The sequence below is a fragment of the Pollicipes pollicipes genome, unplaced genomic scaffold, assembly GCF_011947565.3.
Source record: "Pollicipes pollicipes isolate AB1234 unplaced genomic scaffold, Ppol_2.1 Scaffold_7231;HRSCAF=8579_pilon_pilon_pilon, whole genome shotgun sequence".
In the NCBI taxonomy this organism is placed as follows: domain Eukaryota; kingdom Metazoa; phylum Arthropoda; class Thecostraca; order Pollicipedomorpha; family Pollicipedidae; genus Pollicipes; species Pollicipes pollicipes.
Genome location: NW_023597034.1, coordinates 12,473,420 through 12,479,249, shown reverse-complemented (window position 1 = coordinate 12,479,249; position 5,830 = coordinate 12,473,420). Strand labels below are relative to the sequence as shown.

The following is a 5,830-nucleotide window of genomic DNA, read 5'->3' as shown; positions in this document are numbered from 1 at the left end:
AGCCGTGCGGCACAGCATCCAACCAGGGCGGAGTGAATAGTTGCTCCCCGAGGGAGGGCGCCTGAGTCCTGACACTCAACCACGAGCGCCACGTGGCCATAGTTGTTTGTACTTACGCGAAGGCACGTGGCCATACCTGCTAGTTACGCAAAGGCACGTGGCCATAGAGGGACAAATGTGAAATTGTTTCCGAACTTCTACGAGTTGGGATCGAATTATTGCAAAATCGCAGGAGCATAGTGTAAGTCTCTTGGCTCAGGAGGGGACCATCCATGGGCTCCGTACATTTCCCTCGGCTGCGTCCCTGCCGTGAGGTCACAATTCCGGATCAAAACCATGTACAACTATGTCAGGTATAACACGTGAAAAATATCAAATCAGCGCTGTGCATGGCATCCTGTGTTGTGCTGGTTCGTTTGCGTGCTGTGGCAGTAGACAACAAGGCCTACGGCCGGCAGGTAGCCGGGACCAGCCGACAGCTCTTACCCAGCACAGCCTGAACGGCGACCCGAAGATAGCCCCTTTGACATCCCCCTTTGCGTTGACGATGGCCACCTTTGTGTGTGAGCTTCGGTACCGGGTACAGCAGGCTGCTCAGGTACACAAAGCCCCTGCCGGAGATAGAGCGGCGGTCAGCGGACAGCGCGGTCCGGTGTACGGGCCCAACAGCGAGATGTAGGCTTGTAAGTTTCTTATACCTTATAAGTTCAGCGTGTGGATTTGGGCGCTGTCGAACGCGAGGGGCTGCCCGCTGGATGCTGTATGTCGTTTTGAACGCTAGTATTTTGCCTTAGTACTGCTGAAATGTCACAAGTCAACAGAAAACACTTGAGCGTGTACTTAAGAAGGCACATGAAAGAAGTGGCTTCAGGTACCCAAGGTGTTAACAGCCACTCAGTGGGCTCGATCTCGTCCCGGGCCTACTGGCACATGTGCGTTGGTCAGCTGGCTGCTGGCAGTCACGAGACAGCTGATCGCCGCCAGCCTGAGTCACGCTGACAGCGTAAGGACGCTGCCCCTGGAGCCACCCCTGGTGCGCTGACACCGCCTGGGCACAGACTGCAGCACAGCTTTTCAAGCTATCGTACAACCACATCCAGAACGGCCGGCTTTGATGGACGCACCTGCCGATGAGACGGAACCAGGGGAACCGCTCGTAGAAGGGGGTCCATCCCAGGCATGGTGTGCGTGATGACATCGGGCGCCGTGGGGCTCAGCTCCGCCTCTTGGCGGTACATCTCTCGGATGACCTCCAGCCGCTGTCTGTCGGGTCAGAGGGCACCGATCACACCGCCGCTCGGCGCACACGGCGCTCAGGGCGACACAGGCGGCGGACGGTGGTGTGGGGGCCGGCGCAGGCGGCGGACGGTGGTGTGGAGGCCAGCACAGAGCTGGAGTTCTTTACTGGACTGCGGTTAGCACGATGTGAGACAGGAAACAGCACGGGGACCGGCGAAAAAGTCAAGCTACGGGAGTTGAACTGGAAGTGGCGCGGCATGCGCTGGAGCTGTGTGTGCTGCGGCCAGGATCTGGGCACATAAACTGCGCGCCCAGTTCTGTTATTCGGGCGGATGTAGTATGTTCGGGACAATATTCCGTGAAGTGTGCTCGCGGCCGAGTCTGCCTGGATTTGGCCCAAGTTTATTTGACCGTTTTGAATGATCTCATATCAATAGAATACATGGGATGGATGAAACACAAAAGTTAAAAGTCAAGTTATGTACAATGGCGATCGAAATACCGAAGTCTCCGACAAAAGGGCGTTACTGGTGAACATATGGATTTGGCTTAAACCAAGTGTAACGAGCCGTTTGCAAGGTCCTACTGCGGTCTCAAAAGCAAACACGAAGTGTACGCTTCATGAGCTAAACGCAGTCAAGTGAACTGTATTCTGGTAGGCAGAAGCACGCGGGGTGAATACTTCACAGCCTCAACAAGGAACCATTAACATCCAAGTTAGCTGGCATGCAGCATGCGGGCGTGCAAAACAAATCAGAGGGTAAGAGAACAGATAAAATTGCTCAGCAGCACAACTCGTGCTGGCGAAGCCTATGTTAAGAAAGTAACAGTCAATAACTCTTCCATCTCATGATACCTATCACAGCAAGGTTGACATTTCAGCCGGCTGAAATCAGTCTCTACCAATTCCTGATTTTACCGACTTAACTGACCGATTAAAACCGGCACCGATTAAAACCGATTAAAACTTGAATAAACAAGTTGCATTGACCTAGGGTCAGCTATCACGGTCCAAGGTCAAAACCGACCTGTTTTTTGCTCGAAAGCTTGCTGCATGCAGTTGTTTCTGGTGCTCATTTTGAATTTCTTAATAACAGGGACTGTTTTATACATCTTCCATGAACTTTCTTAACGTCTGAATAGGTCATTGGCCTAAAATGATCCATGCTGACATTTTTCTTTTTGGGAACATGCTGCCCAGCGTAATGCTTGACGCTTTTTCAGGTGCACAAGGCAAAACAGTATTGTATGATCTTGGCCATCATGAACTTTAAAGGGTCACACAAGGCCACTGGCCTTAAACGAGCATCAGTAGCCTTTTGCTTAGAGCGGATATCTATGTTCAAGGCATTTGCATGATAAGGTATTAGGGCACTTAAGACACCAATCTGAAGTTCGCCCTTGTTTGACTTCATTTGATCCAAAAGGTCGTGACCTAGAAACCTCAAATTTTGACACAAGTGATTTCACATACAGGCCAAACACTCTGTAAATTTGGTGCTTCTAGCTCACTGAATTTTTGATATCTAATTGCATCAAATTGATCCCGCACCTGAACGAATGGCATTCAACCAGCCAACCGGGCGCTTGTTAGCCCTTGCTTTGGTAGGGGATGATGTAACCCCCAAAGTTTGTTTGCAAATACCTCTCCAAAATATTGTGCAATTGCGACCTCAGCAGCCTTTGGAGGCGTCCATTGCGCGTGTTTTCAAACCAGAAACGTGTTTCTAGCTTTTCTGGTTTCGGGGCTACAACGGTTTTTTGAGGAAATCTGCGCGGCGATCTGCGACCCGCGCGGGCGGCGGGCGGCGACCAGCGATGCCGCAGAACGCGCGCTGCGGCCGACATCGTTACATTACCGGAGTCATACATCATGAACTTATTCCCAAAGCACATAATGATATACACAGTTGCACTCAGAATTGAACAATATGCGTGCTTCTGTGTGTTTTGTGTCGCGAGATGGCGTGGTTTGGTAGGTATGATGTTGTGAATTTAAAAAGCGCGCTTTTTATCAAATTCCACCTTTAGAGTGCCATAACGGGAGCAATGATTGACCTATTACAATGAACTTGTGTGTATGGGCATGGAACCAATGCGTGACCAGCAGCCGTCCGCAGACAGTTAGCTGTTTACTTTTGCAAATACGGCTATACGCAGATGCGCGTGTCAATTGCAGCCATACAACCAGTTCTTCCCTTTGCGCTTGGACTCTTCGCTCTTACTGAGTGATGAAAGCGATTAAAAGTATGACTTTTGAGATGGAACCCTGGAAGCTTGCCAATTCCAAACCAGCGGCAAGAATGGGCGACGCGTTATCCAACAGATGGCAGTCGTCCAATGGGCCTTGGCACATACGTTTTCAGGCTGAACAGGAGACCAGCGTTCTCTGACCAGTCCGCGGCACGCCTCTGTAATGACGCCCCACCGCATCTGGTCAGATCGAGCCGCATCTGGTCAGATCGAGCCGCATCTGGTCAGATCGAGCCGCATCTGGTCAGATCGAGCCGCATCTGGTCAGATCGAGTGATTAATAGAACGGCGTTAGGCGTTAGGCGCTCTTACTTCTCACGCAAGGGCTTACAATGCGGTTGTTAACCTTTGCTCACTATTTGTCAAAGTGCCGGCCATCCCCAACCGTTAATGTTCCACGGAAATCAAAAGCATATGTCACCAAACTATGTTTAATCCCAGGATTTTCTAACGGAAACGTGACGTACGTCTTCGTGCTCCCTTTTATGGAGCACCAGCGGCTGCAGTGGCCATATTAACACTCAGAGGCCATGGCGCAACCACGGTTCGAACCCGGACCTTGAAAAGGCGCTAACCACTCGGTCATGTCCCTCATTCCCAGGACGTGACTGCCCTGCTCCGAAAAAAAAAACAAAAACACAAAAAACGGAACTGTCGGCAGAGCGCCACAAGATATAGTTAACGCTAGCTCTGTCAAAGCCCTGTCATCGCGGCACCCTACATCTGGTGATATTGACCGACACTGCGTGCCCTGAGGACGCGCCAGGACACACGGGTCATGCCAGCCAGCTCAACCCGCCCCAGGCCACGTGGTGCACCATCGGACTCGCGCGATCATGCCGGCAGCGGTGACCAGGCGCTGGCTGTCCGGGCGCTTCCCAGTCAGGTCTCGACATCTCGGCACCATCGGACTCGCGTGATCGTGTCGGCAGCGGTGACCAGGCGCTGGCTGTCCCGGCGCTTCCCAGTCAGGTCTCGACATCGCAGCACGACGAGGCCCATGGATCTAGCTCAGTGACCCGGCTCATACAAGCTTTCCGTCTAATATCAGCGAGTAGCCGCACACTGGCCGCGATAATCGATGCTGTGCGTCAGCCCCCAGCTGGCATCGCCACTGCCGGCAGTCGCTGCGGGCCTGGCGGCGAGGGCGCTCGATGGACGGCACCGAAGCACTGCAGCGTGTAGCAAGCTAAGCCCGCAGCCGTCGGCTGTCTGTGCAGTGCACACGCACATTTTACTGAGCAGGGCGCTGAGCCCGGGCAGAGCGGGCAGTCGGCCGCGCCGGGGGCCGGACAGGCAGCTGGCCAGCAGGCCGCCAGCTGGCAGGTCAGGCGTCTCGGGGCTCAGCGCCTCCTCCCGGAGAGCGGCTGGGCTCTGCCGCGCCAACTCCAGCCGGCCAGCTACGGCAGCACCGCCCACAGCACCGTGTCAGGAGCAGCGGAGGAGGCGCCCTGCTGCGACGCCGCCCAGCCCCACCCCTCCCAGCGCGTCTCAACATTCGGATTAGAGATGCACAAGCTATAAAACCTGACACGGACCCTGTACCGCCACCGTCCTACAGAAATATTTGTCAGGTTAGAGTCAACCACGTTTTACCGTTTCCAGCAGTGGCTCTGGCCTCAAATGTGTTTAATTTCAGACCTAGTACCGGCAAAGTACTGGCATTGTCAACCCAAACTCCGATGCAGTACCGCCGGTGCTGACAATGGGGCTGCAGGTACCATGGTCCCAAAATATTGCATCTCTTATCTTAACAAAACATAAACCAGATACACACACAGTGCGCTATCATTTGAGAGCTGCGTACGACATGTATTTGCTGATTCTGCATTCGCCGCATTCGTCACGGACTCGGGTAGCCCCGCATTCGCCGCTACCCATGATGCGCCAGGCAACAGCAGCAAACGGCGCCGCGCCGCGCCACGCCGAGCTGACCGCACCACATACGTCAGCTGCTGGGATGCCACAGCCGGCTGACACGTACCGCAGCTTTTCGATGCTCCAGTAATGGGTGGCGCCGTTCTTTAGGTCCTGCACTTCCACGGCGACCACCGTGCGCGACGTGGGGTGCAGTGCATCCTCCTCGTCCTCGTCGGAGGAGGAAGAGGCGGAAGACAGCAGGTCGGCTGGCAGCGGGCTGTACATGGTGTGCGTCATCAGCGTGAACTGGAACTGCACCTGTGGCAGCGACAGAGGGCAGCGTCAGGCCGTCAGAGAGCGCCGACACTGGAACTGCATTCGAGGCGATACAAGCTAACCCATTGAATACAAGCGCAGGACAGGACCGACTAGGCTCGTGGACTCGGCTGGGGCGTCACGCCTGCGCCGCGATGTTCAC

At 54.3% G+C, this 5,830-nt stretch overlaps 1 pseudogene; it reads right to left on the bottom strand.

Annotated features, from left to right (window-relative positions):
* LOC119109399 (kinesin-like protein unc-104) overlaps positions 1-5,730 on the bottom strand; it is a 62,272-nt pseudogene extending 56,542 nt beyond the window's left edge.
* Positions 5,731-5,830: the final 100 nt, after the last annotated feature.